This window comes from Pseudophryne corroboree, chromosome 5 (genome assembly GCF_028390025.1).
Source record: "Pseudophryne corroboree isolate aPseCor3 chromosome 5, aPseCor3.hap2, whole genome shotgun sequence".
Lineage (NCBI taxonomy): Eukaryota > Metazoa > Chordata > Amphibia > Anura > Myobatrachidae > Pseudophryne > Pseudophryne corroboree.
The window spans coordinates 269475335-269495132 of NC_086448.1; the positions used below are offsets into that span (position 1 = coordinate 269475335).

A 19798-nucleotide genomic window follows, 5' to 3' on the forward strand; every position below is an offset into this window, starting at 1 on the left:
GGGGATCGGTATGAGATGCCAGCCATCATTATACCGACGCCAGCATCCCAGCCACCAGGATGCCGGCAGAGTGGCGAGCGCTAGTAAGCCACGTGTGGGTTCTCTGCACTCACCACGCTGCGGGCACGGTGGCTTGCTGCGCTCGCCACAGGTAATATTCTTCCTCTATGGGTGTTGCGGACACCCATAGAGGGAGAAAAGCCTGTGGCGCGGGCAACCCGGCGCCGGCATTGTACTGCTGTCCGCGATGCCGGTGTCAGCATTGTGATATCCAAGATCCCGTGCGGTGGTATGTTAACTGCATACCATGCCAAGTATGCTGCAGTTCCACTTTTTATTAATATGTTTATTGGATACTTTGATGACACAATAGCAAAAAAAGTGGTGGCTGTATCATGGTTCATGGTTTGTGTTTGTAAGTTTCTCATCTCAGGACCAATATGGCTCGTTCCCATTGATGGAATAATACAATCTGGTTTGACAAGAAAACTGTAAAGTAGAATATGTTGGGTGAGCATTTAGCACAGCCACATCTATGCATATATCTATTCATACATAATTCATAGCTATACATTGGGGAAATACTTCATAAATCACATGGGCCTCAGTTGGGTAAAAATAAACAAATGTAATAATATGTGAAAAATGTAAACTGTTTTTATCTCAAATCTTCAGTAGAGCTTTAACATTTCACCACAAAACTGTGTATTATACACACTCAAAGCCATTTGTTCTATGTTTACTTTTATTTTCTTGAACTATTTGTGTATTTCTTTAATATAAGCTCTTAGGTATGAACAAGTTGTTTGAAAATAATCATAAAAACTTTAGCTCATCTGAAAGCAGAAACAAATCTGGTCTATAGTCACAAGAGTGCAGTGTCGGACAGGGGCATGTAGGGCCCATCGGGAGAATGCAGTGGTGGGGGGGTGTCCAGTCTGCAGAGGGGGTGTGGCCTGCCACCACATTGGTTTCATTAACCATTAGAGAGTGCAACATCTGGGCCTCTTCATTAAATTCAGCTGCTGTATGCATGATAATGTACCAGATTAATAACAGCAATGCACTGTAGAAAATACACCATAGTCCAGTATAAGGTAACATATGTATAATATATAATTCAGGTGCAGTCTGGAACCTGATCCTTAGAGCAGGAGGTGGGCCCCCAGGCAGTGGGGCCCACCAGTGCTTTCCCCCGTACCCATGTGGGCCAGTCCAACCCTGCAAGAGTGGAGATAAAAATTGTTGAAAAAAATTCATCAACTTTGCAAGTAAAAATATCTTACTAAAATATATATTACCTAAATATTCCCTACTACAGTATCTAAATATTTTTTATGAAAGCTACATAAACAGTAAATAGTAGGATACTGCCGGCAATGATGAGCGACGGCGGGGAGGGGGGTGGTGGCATTGCTGCATTTGGCAGCAGGGTATTGTTCGTCACCTCCTCAGATCCTTCTGCATGTTCAAGAGATCTGAGGAGGCGACAAACTACCCGCAGTTGCGCACATCGCGTTGTTGACATGCTCACACACGGACCGTTTTAAAAAAATGTGTCATTACGATTGGTCGGAAACGCCTACATTGTTTCAAAAATCTTGCCGTGTGTGGGCACCATTGCACTTTCTTGTGTCCCATGCCATAAATGGTTAATTTTATTTCCATATCCATTGGCACTTGGACTGTGAGCCCAGCCCCTACGAAGAAGCGGATGCATAGCTCTTTCAGCCTTTTACTGTTCACAACATCATAATGAAATAAAGTAAAAAGATGAAAGAAGTCCAGTTCCCCGAGGGCTGAAGCTCTCTTTGCTCCTTCCTTTTGCAATATACACAACTAGTACTTTTGATACCATTATGAAAATCAATTTTGTTGCACTTAGGAAAGAAAAGCATAACACTTAATGTATATTGTACAGGGTGTGTTGGCCAGGGAGCTCGTGATTATAGGAAAAGACATTTCTTTTAGTGACGATTTGTTACCAAGTAGTGATATACATACATATGTGTTTTACACAATAGTCTCTCATACTGTATGAACACAATTTGGCTCAATATAAGTCCACTTGCTCCCTATAAAAATGCAGATTGATGCCCTGTGCGTGCTCCAAAGCTTATACCCAAATCTATACTTACACGTAAATTACACTTATGGAGACTTCCTAAACCCCACACGTCAGATGCATCCACTTACCACTCAAGCACACTTATTCTATGAAATAAAAACACCACAACTGTAATTGGCGTGAAAGGGGTTAGCTTTTATTTTCTGACTGAGAGGAAGGCCTATTAAATGCTAAAACTAAAATGTAGACTTCCCTCTCTAACTAAGGTGGCGGGGAGAAGAACGGTTAACATAATAAAGTAACATGGGTGAAAAAACATTGTAATACATAAAAAGTAAGCAATAAAAACATATGTGTGAGGGAGCCTTCTGCCCCCAATGTTCCGGGATCGGCCTCCTGCCTGCATCCTGGACATTAAAAATTCAAAAATCCAAGGACAGGGGTCGACCTTCTGCCACTACCCCTGCCCACCAACAGTTGTAGGGACGGAGGTACGCTCCGCCCCTATGAGGTAAAAAATTCGGGCCACCAGCCCCGCCATCCACATATGTTTTTACCAATTAATGGGCTCCACTTGGTAAAGTGATGCCCGGAAACTAATTCAAACGACTAAGAAAATGTTTCTAAAACACACCCCAACTTCTCACCTTGAAGTCATGGTTAAAAATTAAGTAACCGTTCATAAAGCGGCCACCCAAAGCCGACACAATGAACACAGCTGCAAAGCAGAAAAACAAGTCCCCAGGGAGGGAGGGTGGGTAACGAAAAGGCTGAAGAGAGGCAGGAAGTATCCTGCCGGCTGCCTATATGCATGACAGGCCAGCCCCCTCTCATGCTGCAGCCAATGGGCCCCCCGGCCCACTCTCTGAGTTCCTCCCAGCCGAAAAACATTAACCCCTCACAGGCCATGTGGTGCCTCGAGCGGCGCTGCGGAGGCCCTGGACGGTGCGTTTATGCCGCTGTGGTCGCATTATGCTCCCTACGCGGTCTTAAACCCCACACGTCAGATGCATCCACTTACCACTCAAGCACACTTATTCTATGAAATAAAAACACCACAACTGTAATTGGCGTGAAAGGGGTCAGCTTTTATTTTCTGACTGAGAGGAAGGCCTATTAAATGCTAAAACTAAAATGTAGACTTCCCTCTCTAACTAAGGTGGCGGGGAGAAGAACGGTTAACATAATAAAGTAACATGGGTGAAAAAACATTGTAATACATAAAAAGTAAGCAATAAAAACATATGTGTGAGGGAGCCTTCTGCCCCCAATGTTCCGGGATCGGCCTCCTGCCTGCATCCTGGACATTAAAAATTCAAAAATCCAAGGACAGGGGTCGACCTTCTGCCACTACCCCTGCCCACCAACAGTTGTAGGGACGGAGGTACGCTCCGCCCCTATGAGGTAAAAAATTCGGGCCACCAGCCCCGCCATCCACATATGTTTTTACCAATTAATGGGCTCCACTTGGTAAAGTGATGCCCGGAAACTAATTCAAACGACTAAGAAAATGTTTCTAAAACACACCCCAACTTCTCACCTTGAAGTCATGGTTAAAAATTAAATAACCGTTCATAAACCGGCCAACTGCCAGGTTACCAACCTGCCGCCGCCACCGAACTAACAACTAACTATAGGAGGGGCTAAAACAAACGACAAAACTAACTAGACACTAATGAACGACTAAACCTTAACTAATGTTACCTAAACAACTACCGAAGGGGACCGAAGGACGTGCATAAAGTCATCCCAGAAGATCGCCATGCCAGCTGGCGACAAATGCACCCCGTCAGACCGGTATAGAGTCGGATCCAGGAAAGAGATACCACTGTGCGGCACGACCAGGCCACCATGCTGGAGGACAGCACTACCGACCACCGAATTGACCCGTCTCCGAACCAAGTCAATCGCCCCCGGGTTAAAGGCTCCACGCCAAGATCGCCGGGGGACCATGTCCGACCAGAGGATCAGGCAAAACGGCCACTCAGCCATAAGTGCCAGCAGCTGGCGCCGGATCACGAGGCGAATGTCAAGGCCCGTGCGGTGTACCAAATCATTGCCCCCGAGATGTACCACCAAGAACAGCGGATACCCAAAACGGCCAACTCCCGCCCTAAGCCAGTCCCGCAGGCCGTCCCAGCGGAGGCCTCTACGCCCCAACCAGCGCACGGCCCGCAGTTCAGGAAAACGGGTTGTGTCGTAGGCCAGAGCCGACACGGACAGCCAATAGATGTATGAATGGCCCACGAACCATATAAAGTGCGGATCTAACCGCCGTCCTGTAAAAGAAGGGTGTAATGAAGGTCAGAAATTACATAAAATACGGCATTGCTAAATGGGGAACCTATCTACGTCCCTAACGGGGAGTGGAAAGGGGGGGGGGGGGGTTGGGCCACCCAATTTGACTTGAGGCAAAAACGAAACTTCGTTAGCCGGCAAAAGCCGTAGTAAAACCAACGATAAAACAAAAATTCCTCAAGGCCCCCACAACCGCAAAATGCAGTTGCGACGAGCGGCTAGTCCTCAAATGGGTGCACTGGGAGGAAAAGGCCTGATATAGCGTCTGACTGCACCAGACCTCCACCTACCCAGTGCCCGGACTTCGACTTCGGACCAACCCGCCGCAGCAGCTGCTGAAGCCGCGCCGATGCGGAAAGAGTGAGTCCCATAGTCGGCCGGAGATAGACCCAGGTACAAGATACAACGCCCCAAAACCGACCGGAATTGATATCTGGTCAACCGGGACCCATCGCTATGGACGAGCCACCCAGTGGGCGTTGGAGGCCGAAGGGACGAATAAGCCAGGGCCGCGGAAACCGGACAAATGCCCCGCGAACTGGCCCGGCCCATTCGAACCCACTGCCCCCTGCCGGCTACGTCAGTCTTGGAGCGCTGAATCCTGCACCACAAACCGTCGGGACGTATGACGACGTGGGCCGCCAGCATGGGCGAGGCAGAAGTCCGAGAGACGGCCACCAGCTCGCCCACCCTGAACGCGCCGTGGAAGGCCATCGTAAAGGCCGCCATGAAGAGGCGAACTTCGTATCCCGAGGAGCAAATACTCCGGAGGGATCCCAAAATCCGCCGCAGCAAAGCCCCAGTGATCGGCAGACGAGTATCTGGGAGGGGCGGGTACGCCCGTGCCCAACCTTTCAACACCCGCCGGAGGAAAAAGGACTTCGTAAAATCCGCTTCCCCCCGCAGCTGCAGAAAATATGATATACCCGCCAGAATCCTGTTAACAGACGCCCGCGAAATCCCGTCGGAGTACAGCATCCAGATATATTCTAAGAGTAAAGTGTGAGAGGTCTTACCACTCTGGCCTCGCTCCAGGAGGAAGCGACTCCACCGTTCCCAGGCGGCACGATAGGCCGCAAACGTAGCAGGGGCCAACGATCTGTGTGCTAACTCCTCCAATCCGGGTGGATGACCTGCCACACATAAGCAGGACATAATTCCCCATGGAGTAGCGCTGCAGGAGCCAAGCGCCGAAACCGCTGCCAATCGCCGCGCGACAGGGCATCCGCAATTTCGTTACGCACGCCAGGGACATGTTTTGCTCGCAACGTAATGTTGTTCACCAAGCAGAGCAAGACTATCTGTGCAAGGACCCGCAGAACCGGCAAGGACGTGGATTTTTGCCGGTTTATGGCAAAGACCACGCCCAAATTGTCGCACCAGAAGATAACCTGTTTGTTCCGCAGGGCCGCGCACCACAATTCCAGAGCGACTAAAATGGGAAATATTTCCAGCAACAGCATATTTGACGTAAGGCCCCCGCTAAGCCAGGCCCGAGGCCAGGGACGCACGCACCAACGGCCTGCAAAATAAGCTCCGAACCCGTAACCGCCAGAGGCGTCCGTGAAAAGCTCCAGGGCTGGGCTAGACACAGCCGCCTCCTGCCAAATACAGATGCCGTTGAAACGAACTAGAAATTCGTCCCAAATGCGCAAATCCCTTCGGATTTCAAGAGACAATCGAAGAAAATGATGTGGGCGTCTAACCCCCACGGTAGCCCGTTCCAATTTTCTACAGAAGACTCTACCCATGGGTATCACCTTGCAAGCAAAGTTAAACAGGCCCAATAAGGATTGAGCCTGTTTGAGCGTGAACTTGCCCGCCGCCAGCGCATATAGGATACCATCGTGCAAACGCAACACCTTGTCCGCGGGGAGCATACACAAACCACCGACCGTATCAATCTGAATCCCGAGGTAAACCAAGGAGGCGGAGGGACCCTCCGTCTTCTCGGGTGCCACCGGAACACCAAAGTGCGCGAAGAGGGCGAGAGCCCCCTGCAGCAAAAGGAGGCAGCGATCCGAATCTGAAGGGCCGATAAAAAGGAAATCGTCTAAGTAGTGCGAAATGCCCCGTTCGCCCGTCTCCTGCTGGAGACACCAGTGGAGGAAAGAACTGAAACGCTCAAAGTAGGCGCAAGAGATGGAACACCCCATAGGGAGGCACCGATCGATGTAAAAACCATCGTCCAGCTTAAAACCCATAAACCGAAAGGCGGACGGGTGCAGCGGGAGGAGGCGGAACGCTGACTGGATGTCCAATTTACACATCATTGCCCCAGGACCAAAGGACCGGATGGTGTCGATGGCTGAGTCAAAGGATAGATAAACAACCCTACACTGATCCGGAGGGATGGCATCATTAACCGACGACCCTGGAGGGCAGGACAGATGCTGGATAAGGCGAAATTTTCCCATGGTCTTTTTGGGAACTATGCCAACGGGGGACAATACGAGGTCCGGCAAGGGGGGTTCCCGGAAAGGGCCCACCATCCTACCTAGCGACACCTCGGCCTCGACCTTCTGGCGGAGCACTTCCGGAAATTCCCTGGCCGAGCGCAGGTTCGTGCCCGTCCCGGGGCCCACACGCCCATGTATAGGTAAAGGGAAGCCCGACGCGAATCCCGAGTGTAGGAAATGGGCGTCAGCCGGGCGCGGGTACCGTCGCAGCCAGGGAAGGAGTGCCCGAAGCCTAATTGGGGTGGGGGCTGTGGCCAACGCCAGAGGCCGCGGGCGCGCGGCTCTGCCGGGTCTGAGGACCGGACGCACCTCCGACCCCAGGACTGGAACAGTCCTTAATCCCGTGGCCCCCCCCACATCGGATACAGGAGTGACGAAAACGACAGCGGCTACCTAAGTCGCATTGTGCATTATTAAAAGCGAAGCATTTTCCATGCCCCGCGCGCCCTGAACCGCCGCGAAAGCCGGCAGAAAGAGGGGTGGGACGCTTAGCCCATCTCTTCGCTGTGCCGCTCTCCTCAGCGCCGGCCGAACCCTGGGTCAGTTCCGAGCACAGTTCCACATCCTTCTTGCCGAAGTTATAGATCTGCCGCCCGTGTTGTTTTCGACGAAAATCCTCATCATAACGACGCCAGGCCGACCCTTTATACTTGTGGTACAGAACATGTATGAGGAATTGATATCGAACTATGTTCATATGTTCGTCCGGGCGGGTCTCTAGGTAACATGCCGCAAATATCAACATGCAGCGTACCCAATTCGGGTAGGAGCGCAGAGCGTCCTCGCTGCCCTGCCCCTTTTTCTTGGCGGAAAGTAAGGCTTTTCTATCGTCACTAGTGAGAGCGAAAATATTCACATATTGGCCCTTGCGGATTCTATCCCGGACCCGGGGCCTAAGACCACGTTGCACCGCCGTATTAGCGCAGTGCACGGTGTCCGATTCCACCGAGACTTGGGAGGCGGACGAGGTTGAATACCGACGCTCGCGTCGTCTGCGGCGCTTAACCCTGTGCAGTCCGCCATCAGAGGAGGACAGGCCCTCCGAGGACGTGGAGGCAAGGGAAGAGTCCGTGTACCGACGCCTGCGGCTGCGCCTGCTGCGCTTGCTAGAAACCTTACGCACCCTGCCGCCAGCACTAGAGGAGCCGGAGTGAGAAACCGATCCTAAGCCGCTAAGGGGTGTAACCGCGCTTCCCCGGGACCAGTCGGGGTCTGATGAAGACTCACCTGCACGAGAGGGAACACCGTCCGTCTCGACGGCCACTGGTCGACTCGCGGAAGCGCCGACAGACTCCATTTCTCTCCTGACGTCCGCGGCTGGGGGGACAAAAGAGACATGGTTTTCCCGCTCCTCCACCGAGTTTGCCGCAGCCGGGAGCGGGGCAGGCGGGGGAACGGTCGCGCCAGAGGACAGAAGCGGGGCAAGAGCCTGCGCAATGCTATCCGCCAAAGAAGTGGAGGACCGCCCAAGTCCCCCGGGTACGGGGGATAACAAGGGCGCCACTGCCGACACAACAGCCGCACAAATGGCGGACAGAACAGTGGGGTCCACCAAGGGTGCCACTGCCGTGGCCTGCGTAGGAAATTCAGAGCCGCCACGTGGGTCGCGCTCCCTACGGGAGGATCGTAAACCCCCCGTTGGGAGCAAGGACCCCGATGATCCCTCACTGTCGGGCGTCACGGTATCGCCGTCCCGCTGGGAGAAATCCCGCGCCAATTGCTCCCGCCGCGATCTTCTCCGATCTCGCGAATTGGCCACCGGAGGAGAAACTGAACAGTCATCGCTACTGGCAGGAGGAGGCGCAATGTAGGCATGTGACCCCTCCGTATCCACATTAGCAGGAGATGACTGGCCGCGAGGAGGTGCGGAACGGACACCCCCCGACTGCGCACGCCGCCCCCTGGGGTGAGGAACCCCCGTCGGAGGCGCATGGCCGTGGACGGCGGCCGCAGCGCCTCGAGCCAGACGCGGTATCCTGGAGGGGAGGGGCGCCACAGGGGCACCCCCGGCAGGAGAGGCCCAGTGGGGCACGCCGCCGCGGGCGGACGCAGAACGCCCCCGACGTATGGGCCCCTCCCTAGCGGAGATAGGTAGAGGAGGGTGTGCAGTAGCGGGGCGGGGGCGACGCCCCTCCCTATCGGGGGGCGGCGCGGGCTGGACCTGACTTGATGAGGGGGAGGGGTGAACAGTGGGGACAGGCCTCATCTGGGCCCCCCTAGTGGCAGTATTCCTTGTGCCACGCGCGCGCTGCCTGCCCTGTGCAGGTCTGGCAGCCGCACGACCCCCCTCCCGCCCACCACTTCCCGCGTGTTCATTGCTGGAATGCGGCTGCTGATCCGCGGGCCGGGAGCTCTGTCCCGGCCCCACGTGATCAGGGCAGCCGCGTGTAGCGAGCGGCGAGCTCAGGGATGGCAGGACACCATCCCTGGCTCTTTGCCGCGTACCTCTTCGTCCGCCCAGCGCTCCGTTCCCCGCCGCGGCTAGCAGCGGGGACGGAGAGCGCACGCGCGGGGGAGCCCGGGCGGGCGGCTGAGCCCGGCCGCGCGCGCCCTGGGGTTCCCGTACGGCCGCTGCAGCCTTTCTTCCCCGTGCCGGCTGGACAGCAGACGCGTCCATGAGCCGGGCGGGGAGGCCAGCGGAGCGGGTGGGGCGTCTAGCGGCCATGGCCTGGAGGGGAGGAGAGCTGAGATAACAGTAAGAGATAATACTAAGAGAAGTGAGGACAGCAAAATTGGAAAGATTATAAGGATAGGAAAAGCAGAAAGGGGGGTTAAATATCAGAGGAAGGGAAATGTAAAAAGAATAATGAGATGTGAGCAGAGAATAAGGCGATTAGTTAAATGTAAGGAGGGTGATACTTGCAGTCCTAACGAAAAGGCTGAAGAGAGGCAGGAAGTATCCTGCCGGCTGCCTATATGCATGACAGGCCAGCCCCCTCTCATGCTGCAGCCAATGGGCCCCCCGGCCCACTCTCTGAGTTCCTCCCAGCCGAAAAACATTAACCCCTCACAGGCCATGTGGTGCCTCGAGCGGCGCTGCGGAGGCCCTGGACGGTGCGTTTATGCCGCTGTGGTCGCATTATGCTCCCTACGCGGTCTTTCTGTTGTCATCTGGAGTCAACTTTAGAAATGCCACAAACAGAGGAATAACCAGAACTTTGCAGACCCCATAGCAACATATTGAAGACACCTCTCCATAGCAGTTATTCATTTTATGCCCCATAAAGTGCTATAGTTCATTTTCTGAACCATCATAGTTCCCTAGTTTACATGATGTCACACTGTGGTGGTGTTTCCAGTAACACATTATGCCACAGTATCCCCAATTCTCATTATGATATACAGTGTCCCCAGCTCATATTATGCTAAATTACAGTGCCCCCAGTTCAGATTTTGCCACATAAGAGTATGCTCCAGTTCGAATTATGCCATGTTACAGTGCCGCAGTTCATCTTATGCTATACTATAGTGCCTCCATTTTATATTGTGCCCCATTAAAGTGCCTTGGTTCTTTTTATGTAACATTATGGTATTACAATGAGCAGAATAGATTTTTATACATTACAATGCCCTCCAGTTCTTATGGCACAACATTACAGTGCCCCCTTACCATTATAGCATCCAATACACACTCTTCTCACTGAAAATGTAATGTTGCACATTTCAGCCTGGGCAATGGACCAGACCCAACTGCTTAGCAGGCACATCTTGGAATTTGGTATGCAACTTTATAACCTGGGTTCAGGCCCTCCTAAGCCTCTGGGCCCCATAGCAATGGCACCCCTTCCACCCACTATAGTTACGCCCATGGCTACACAGGTGGAGCATACTGTACCTTTACAATGTTAAAAATAAAAGAACACTTAAAATATATATTGCTCCACCCCTCCCTTAAATAAGTAACCTCGAAAACAGGCGAGAAACATGTGTGGGATCCCCTGCTAAAGTGGTAATCAGTCACAAGCTTCATAGTCTGGGCCTGGTCACACAGTATCCAAAAGTAAAAAACTGGATGGGTACAAAAAACTATTAAGAGTGCTTATCCCTTCAAGATAAGATACTTACAATGATACTTATTTTATATATATATATACACATACCGTATATACTCGAGTATAAGTCGACCCGAATATAAGCCGAGGCACCTAATTCTACCACAAAAACCTGGGAAAACTTATTGACTCGAGTATAAGCCTAGGGTGGGAAATGCAGCTCTAGCCGTACACAGCCCTCAGTGCCAGATATGCCCTCATACTGCCAGATATGCCCTCATACTGCCAGATATGCCCCCACACTGCCAGATATGCCCCCACACTGCCAGATATGCCCCCACACTGCCAGATATGCCCCCACACTGCCAGATATGCCCCACAGTGCCTGATGTGCCAGATATGCCCTCATGCTGCCACATATGTCCCTCATGCTGCCACATATGACCCTCATGCTGCCACATATGCCCCTCATGCTGCCACATATGCCCCTCATGCTGCCACATATGCCCCTCATGCTGCCACATATGCCCCCTCATGCTGCCACATATGCCCCCTCATGCTGCCAGATACGCCCCCTCATGCTGCCAGATACGTCCCCTCATGCTGCCAGATATGTCCCCTCATGATGCCACATATGCCCCCTCATGCTGCCAGATATGCCCCCTCATGCTGCCAGATATGCCCCCTCATGCTGCCAGATATGTCCCCTCATGCTGCCAGATATGTCCCCTCATGCTGCCAGATATGTCCCCTCATGATGCCACATATGCCCCCTCATGCTGCCAGATATGTCCCCTCATGCTGCCAGATACGTCCCCTCATGCTGCCACATATACCCCCTCATGCTGCCAGATATGCTCCCTCCCCAAGTGCCAGGTATGCCCCACAGTGTTGTTACTTACCCCTCCGTCGATCCCGCGCTGTCTTCTGGAGGGACACGAAGCGCACAGCACGCGCCTCTCCTGTGTCCCTCCTGCATCTTCGGCGGCCGCGGCAGGTCTATTAAAGGAAGTGCCGGTTCGTGATCAGAGGTCACGAACGGGTACTTCCTGTAATAGAACCGCCGCTGCTGCCGCCGGAGATGCAGGAGGGACACAGGAGAGCCGCGCGCTGTGCGCTTCGTGTCCCTCCTTCACACTGCTCTGCCTCTGCCTGTCACTGACTCGAGTATAAGCCGAGGTGGCTTTTTCAGCACAAAAAAAAGTGCTGAAAAAGTTGGCTTATACTCGAGTATATACGGTATATATATATATATATATATATATATATATACACACACACACACACACACACACAGTACTGTGCAAAAGTTCTACGCAGCTGTGGTAAAAATACTGCAAAGTAAGAATGGGGGTGGGGATGGGTTGCCAATTCTCTTTGTGGTACAGGGCACCAAAAGATCTAGTTACAGCTCTGTCGAGTGACACCTCTGTTTTGAATGCCAATGGATGGGGTTTGTCATCCCCTAGGAAAGCACACTGGCAAGTAACAGGTTAGTGCTACCACTGGGAGTGCCGGATATTTGGAAGGAGTATATATATATATATATATATATATAAAAAAAAAATATATATATATATATTAGAGATGAGCAGGTTCGGTTCGTCGAGTTCCGAACCCCCCCGAACTTCACGTGGTTTACACGGGTCCGAGGCAGCCTCGGTTCTTCCCGCCTTACACGCAAAACCCGAGCTGGGGAAAACGTCATCATCCCACTGTCAGATTGTCGCGAGATTCGGATTCCATATAAAGAGCCGCGCGTCACCGCCATTTTCACTCGTGCATTGTCGAGATAGTGAGGGGACGTGGCTACGTTCTCTGCCTGAATAGCCCAATATCAGCTAAATCTCAGCTCAATATCTGTGCTCAGTATCAGTGCTGCATTGTGGTGACCAGTATATATATAGTAGTACAGTACAGTAGTCCATTGCTGTATTTTGCTGCTCCATGTCAGTTCTATTGTCCTGAACAGTGCTCAGTATCTGTGCTCATTATTATCATTGCTGCATTGTGGTGACCACTCACCAGTATATAGTAGTACAGTACAGTAGTCCATTGCTGTATTGTGCTGCCCAGTGTCAGTTCAATTATCCTAAACAGTGCTCAGTATCTGTGCTCATTATTATCATTGCTGCATTGTGGTGACCATTGACCAGTATATAGTAGTACAGTACAGTTGTCCATTGCTGTATTTTGCTGCCCAGTGTCAGTACTATTATCCTGAACAGTGCTCAGTATCTGTGCTCATTATTATCATTGCTGCATTGTGGTGACCAGTATATGGTATTACAGTACAGTAGTCCATTGCTGTATTTTGCTGCTCCGTGTCAGTTCTATTATCCTGAACAGTGCTCAGTATCTGTGCTCATTATTATCATTGCTGCATTGTGGTGACCACTGACTAGTATATAGTAGTACAGTGCTCAGTATCAGTATATAGTAGTAGTGCTCAGTATCAGTGCTGCATTGTGGTGACCAGTATATATATAGTAGTACAGTACAGTAGTCCATTGCTGTATTTTGCTGCTCCATGTCAGTTCTATTGTCCTGAACAGTGCTCAGTATCTGTGCTCATTATTATCATTGCTGCATTGTGGTGACCACTCACCAGTATATAGTAGTACAGTACAGTAGTCCATTGCTGTATTGTGCTGCCCAGTGTCAGTTCTATTATCCTAAACAGTGCTCAGTATCTGTGCTCATTATTATCATTGCTGCATTGTGGTGACCATTGACCAGTATATAGTAGTACAGTACAGTTGTCCATTGCTGTATTTTGCTGCCCAGTGTCAGTACTATTATCCTGAACAGTGCTCAGTATCTGTGCTCATTATTATCATTGCTGCATTGTGGTGACCAGTATATGGTATTACAGTACAGTAGTCCATTGCTGTATTTTGCTGCTCCGTGTCAGTTCTATTATCCTGAACAGTGCTCAGTATCTGTGCTCATTATTATCATTGCTGCATTGTGGTGACCACTGACTAGTATATAGTAGTACAGTGCTCAGTATCAGTATATAGTAGTAGTGCTCAGTATCAGTGCTGCATTGTGGTGACCAGTATATATATAGTAGTACAGTACAGTAGTCCATTGCTGTATTTTGCTGCTCCGTGTCAGTTCTATTATCCTGAACAGTGCTCAGTATCTGTGCTCATTATTATCATTGCTGCATTGTGGTGACCACTCACCAGTATATAGTAGTACAGTACAGTAGTCCATTGCTGTATTTTGCTGCCCAGTGTCAGTTCTATTATCCTGAACAGTGCTCAGTATCTGTGCTCATTATTATCATTGCTGCATTGTGGTGACCACTGACCAGTATATAGTAGTACAGTAGTCCATTGCTGTTCTCGCTGCCCAGTGTCAGTTCTATTATCCTGAACAGTGCTCAGTATCTATGTTCATTATTATTATTGCTGCATTGTGGTGATCACTGAACAGTATATAGTAGTATAATACAGTAGTCCATTGCTGTATTTTGCTGCACAGTGTCAGTTCTATAATCCTGAACAGTGCTCATTATCTGTGCTCATTATTATCATTGCTGCATTGTGGTGACCACTGACCAGTATATAGTAGTACAATACAGTAGTCCATTGCTGTATTTTGCTGCCCAGTGTCAGTTCTATTATCCTGAACAGTGCTCAGTATCTGTGCTCATTATTATCATTGCTGCATTGTGGTGACCACTCACCAGTATATAGTAGTACAGTACAGTATTCCATTGCTGTATTTTGCTGCTCCGTGTCAGTTCTATTATCCTGAACAGTGCTCAGTATCTGTGATCATTATTATCATTGCTGCATTGTGGTGACCATTGACCCGTATATAGTAGTACAGTACAGTAGTCCATTGCTGTATTTTGCTGCCCAGTGTCAGTTCAATTATCCTGAACAGTGCTCAGTATATGTGCTCATTATTATCATTGCTGCATTGTGGTGACCACTGACCAGTATATAGTAGTACAGTACAGTAGTCCATTGCTGTATTTTGCTGCCCAGTGTCAGTTCTATTATCCTGAACAGTGCTCAGTATCTGTGCTCATTATTATCATTGCTGCATTGTGGTGACCACTGACCAGTATATAGTAGTACAGTACAGTAGTCCAGTGCTGTTCTCGCTGCCCAGTGTCAGTTCTATTATCCTGAACAGTGCTCAGTATCTGTGTTCATTATTATCATTGCTGCATTGTGGTGACCAGTATATGGTGTTACAGTACAGTAGTCCATTGCTGTATTTTGCTGCCCCGTGTCAGTTCTATTATCCTGAACAGTGCTCAGTATCTGTGCTCATTATTATCATTGCTGCATTGTGGTGACCACTGACCAGTATATAGTAGTACAGTACAGTAGCCCAGTGCTGTTCTCGCTGCCCAGTGTCAGTACTATTATCCTGAACAGTACTCAGTATCTGTGCTCATTATTATCATTGCTGCATTGTGGTGACCACTGACCAGTATATAGTAGTACAGTACAGTAGTTCATTGCTGTATTTTGCTGCCCAGTGTCAGTTCTATAATCCTGAACAGTGCTCATTATCTGTGCTCATTATTATTATTGCTGCACTGTGGTGACCACTGACCAGTATATAGTAGTACAGTACAGTAGTTCATTGCTGTATTTTGCTGCCCAGTGTCAGTTCTATAATCCTGAACAGTGCTCATTATCTGTGCTCATTATTATTATTGCTGCACTGTTGTGACCACTGACCAGTATATAGTAGTACAGTACAGTAGTCCATTGTTGTATTTTGCTGTCCAGTGTCAGTACTATTATCCTGAACAGTGCTCAGTATCTGTGCTCATTATTATCATTGCTGCATTGTGGTGACCAGTATATGGTAATACAGTACAGTAGTCCATTGCTGTATTTTGCTGCTCTGTGTCAGTTCTATTATCCTGAACAGTGCTCAGTATCTGTGCTCATTATTATCATTGCTGCATTGTGGTGACCACTGACCAGTATATAGTAGTACAGTACAGTAGTCCATTGCTGTTCTCGCTGCCCAGTGTCAGTTCTATTATCCTGAACAATGCTAAATATCTGTGCTCAGTATCAGTGCTGCATTGTGGTGACTAAAAGTCCAGTGTCTTGTGCTGCATCTTGCTGCTGTAGGGTGCTGTGGTAGTGTCCTGTCACTGTGCATAGGTCATCATCATTCCAGTCACAGTGGTATCTGGTATCTATCGAGTGGTATCTAATTCCAGAAATTACTGCCGTCTAATCCAGATATATTACTGTCATATAATTCCACACATTAAAAAATGGAGAACAAAAATGTGGAGGGTAAAATAGGGATAGATCAAGATCCACTTCCACCTAGTGCTGAAGCTGCTGCCACTAGTCATGGCAGAGATGATGAAATGCCATCAACGTCGTCTGCCAAGGCCGATGCCCAATGTCATAGTAGAGAGCATGTAAAATCCAAAAAACAAAAGTTCAGTAAAATGAGCCAAAAATCTAAATTAAAAGCATCTGAAGAGAAGCGTAAACTTGCCAATATGCCATTTACGACACAGAGTGGCAAGGAACGGCTGAGGCCCTGTCCTATGTTCATGGCTAGTGCTTCAGCTTCACATGAGGATGGAAGCACTCATCCTCCCGCTAGAAAAATGAAAAGAGTTAAGCTGGCAAAAGCCCAGCAAAGAACTGTGCGTTCTTCTAAATCACAAATCCCCAAGGAGAGTCCAATTGTGTCGGTTGCGATGCCTGATCTTCCCAACACTGGACGGGAAAAGGTGGCTCCTTCCACCATTTGCACGCCCCCTACAAGTGCTGGAAGGAGCACCCACAGTCCAGTTCCTGATAGTCAAATTGAAGATGTCACTGTTGAAGAACACCAGGATGAGGATATGGGTGTTGCTGGCACTGAGGAGGAAATTGACAAGGAGGATTCTGATGGAGAGGTGGTTTGTTTAAGTCAGGCACCCGGGGAGACACCTGTAGTCTGTGGGATAAATAAGGCCATTGACATGCCTAGTCAATATACAAAAAAAATCACCTCTTCGGTGTGGAATTATTTGAACAGAAATGCGGACAACTGGTGTCAAGCCGTGTGTTGCCTTTGTCAAGCTGTAATAAGTAGGGGTAAGGACGTTAACCACCTAGGAACATCCTCCCTTATATGTCACCTGGAGCGCATTCATCAGAAGTCATTGACAAGTTCAAAAACTTTGCCTGACAGCGGAAGCAGTCCACTGACAACTAAATCCCTTCTTCCTCTTGTACCCAAGCTCCTGCAAACCACACCACCAACTCCCTCAGTGTCAATTTACTCCTTAGACAGGAACGCCAATAGTCCTGCATGCCATGTCACTGGCAAGTCTGACGAGTCCTCTCCTAACTGGTAAGAATGCCAAATTGATTTCTCACAAATATTTAAAATGCCCGCTCTAATATATATTGCAAGAACACTGTATCCCATAAGAGAAAACAATACACCCACACATTATCTGAGTTCCAAAGCTCTTGAAGTATATATTTGCTATTAAAAGGATATGGATTCAATATATATATTACAAAGTACAGTATACCTATAGTTACATGAATACAACTCACACAGTAAGCAGTTAAAACATAGTTACATACAATTACATACAGTTACATGCAGTTACAGGCCAGCGATACAATACCATTCCCCTCAATGCTTATGTCTCTCTCTTTCTGTAAAATCATACCGGGACTCCATCTTACGCTGAGACCAAAACAGGAACTGAGCTGGCAATAACTCCATCATCGTCTCAGACCTTACAGCAACTCTGAGACCAAAAACAGGAACTACCTTCCTGTGTGATCAGTGTGTTTATCTAGTTTCTGGGGGAGGGGTTCATGATGAGTCACTATTCTCTTTGTATATGCTGATCAGGTTCAGCCTTGAAGACGTCCAAAGGGCTGGCCTGAGTTTCCTGTCCACTGTCCCATTCGGAACATCCATTGTTCTAACAAAAGTGATCCCAGCTTCCATACATCTAATCATAACTATCCGCTGCAATGTCCCACAACTTCACAACAAGTATCAAATGAATTTACACATCAATCTGGTTGCTTCAATAGTAAACATGACCGGTCTATTTGGTTTCGTTCAAATAATACACATACATGACATTACTTCATTAGATAATTTTAAATCATCATGATGTCTGGCGCTTGATATTATTATAATTATGTACTGCATGAAATAGGTGTCGAATCCATCTCTGTGGCATGTCCGTGTAAATGCGTGTGTTGCCATATATTGCTATGTACTGGGTTTGAAAAATGACAGTTGGGAACTGACTGGCTGGAACATTATCACCTTCCACTTTATCAATTCACCAAGCTTAATAAATCTGCCCCTGAATCCCCCCTAGTCCTGGCTCTCCTGGGCCGGCCCTATCCTCGCCAGTCACTGGTCCATCGGGACCCAGCAACAACCCTCCCCCTGGCCAGTCTACCCTGGGACCCAATAGTTAGGGGCCAATTTTCCTGGGCTACGCTGTTACTGGCCAGTGGAGAGACACAAGCTTCCTTGTGGTGCCAAACTCCCCGTCCAGAGCTGAAAGAGTAATTAAAAGTTCAGCCCATATTCTGCTATGAGCTGTGGGGGTTTACTGACAATGTGGTGGTAATTAATTAATATAAAATAAAAACACAGGGGATCTTTTTAAATGATAACCATGGGAGTATTACACAAGTATATCAGGTTCTTTTTGATAAGGTGACACAACTCATCTGTGAGTAATGTTCCAGTCTTCTACTTATTATTCCTCTGAGTCATTATATGATTACAAGCAAGAAAATCATTGATGTCACCGGCCTGCAAGTCTGCAGCAGATATCTTGGGACTGTACAGTCAGGTTTTATTTTTAATCTGTTTTATGGCAGACCAACAGAAAAGTGTGATATTACTTCTCATTAAGAAAATACATATGCTTTGAAATTCCTATCTGACCAAACATTTCAAATCCCACATTGTAGCTCTGAAGTTATTAAAAACAGACAATTGCGCAGTGGGACTTGACTTATGTCCTCAATGCTCCTGTATTCATGTGGTACCAGTACCAGCAAAGCCTGACACAGTAATTGAAACTGGTCATGTAACTGAAACTGGTCATGTCTCCAATATTCATATAGGGAGTGTGACCGGGCGGTCCCGTACGAGAGCCCTCACCACTTTGCGTCCCGTCCCAAGTCACAGAATGGAAATTTAGGTCACACTGGACCTAGCCACACAGGGGATTCCCGCTTACCGTCAGTAACCACCTGTTACTGACTCCACCCACTGTGCAGTGGGCAGATACTATGCTGTCACCACCAGACTCCCCGTAGCCGTGGCACCTGGAACCACGGTTCTGCTGTGTATGCGTCGAGACGCCTCCTTATCACACCTGTGTGGTGTTGACAAATCCCAATTAGTCGCTTGACTGGGCCTCTACCCGGTAGCTGGCTGGAGGCGGAGCTTGGAGACGCTGGCTGCACCCTGGACAGCCGGAAAACGGAGCTAGGTTTCGCCTAGCCCTGCAGGTCACAAGATGATGTGGTCGTCTTGAGGCAGAAGATCTTTGCCCAAGTAATTCTGAAAATAACTTCAGCAATACAGCAGATGTTTACACCAGAAGAAAATTGTATAATACCCCCCCTGGAAGCTCGCAGCCCACCTTTTTATACAGTAAAACCACAATGCATCTCAGGGGGTAGTTCCCCCCTGAGTCCTTTCCATCCAATCAGGATATCTTACAAAATATAAATAAATAAATAAATAAATTACATTTTAAAAGGCTATAAGTGCATGAAGCAATTTCCTCCATCCTGTCACACACAAAGTTCTTGTAATTTGCATTCGTAAAACACAATCTAACATGTTCCTGTCTCATTCACATCTCCATGCAAACCCAGTTTTGGCTTATCACACAACAGGAGATGCTGAAAGCACAGTCTTCTTTCCAAAACTTTGTTTGTATGTCAAAGAAAATGTTTGCCCACCAAAAGCCTGCCAATTGT

General features: G+C 48.8%; 1 long non-coding RNA gene across 1 annotated transcript in view; it reads right to left on the reverse strand.

Annotated features, from left to right (window-relative positions):
* Positions 1-727: 727 nt before the first annotated feature.
* The window catches only part of LOC134928982 (uncharacterized), a 67789-nt gene continuing 48718 nt past the window's right edge, over positions 728-19798 (reverse strand). The window contains exon 2 of the long non-coding RNA XR_010178182.1: positions 728-1221. This is a non-coding gene — a long non-coding RNA (uncharacterized LOC134928982). The remainder of the gene's footprint in view (positions 1222-19798) is intronic.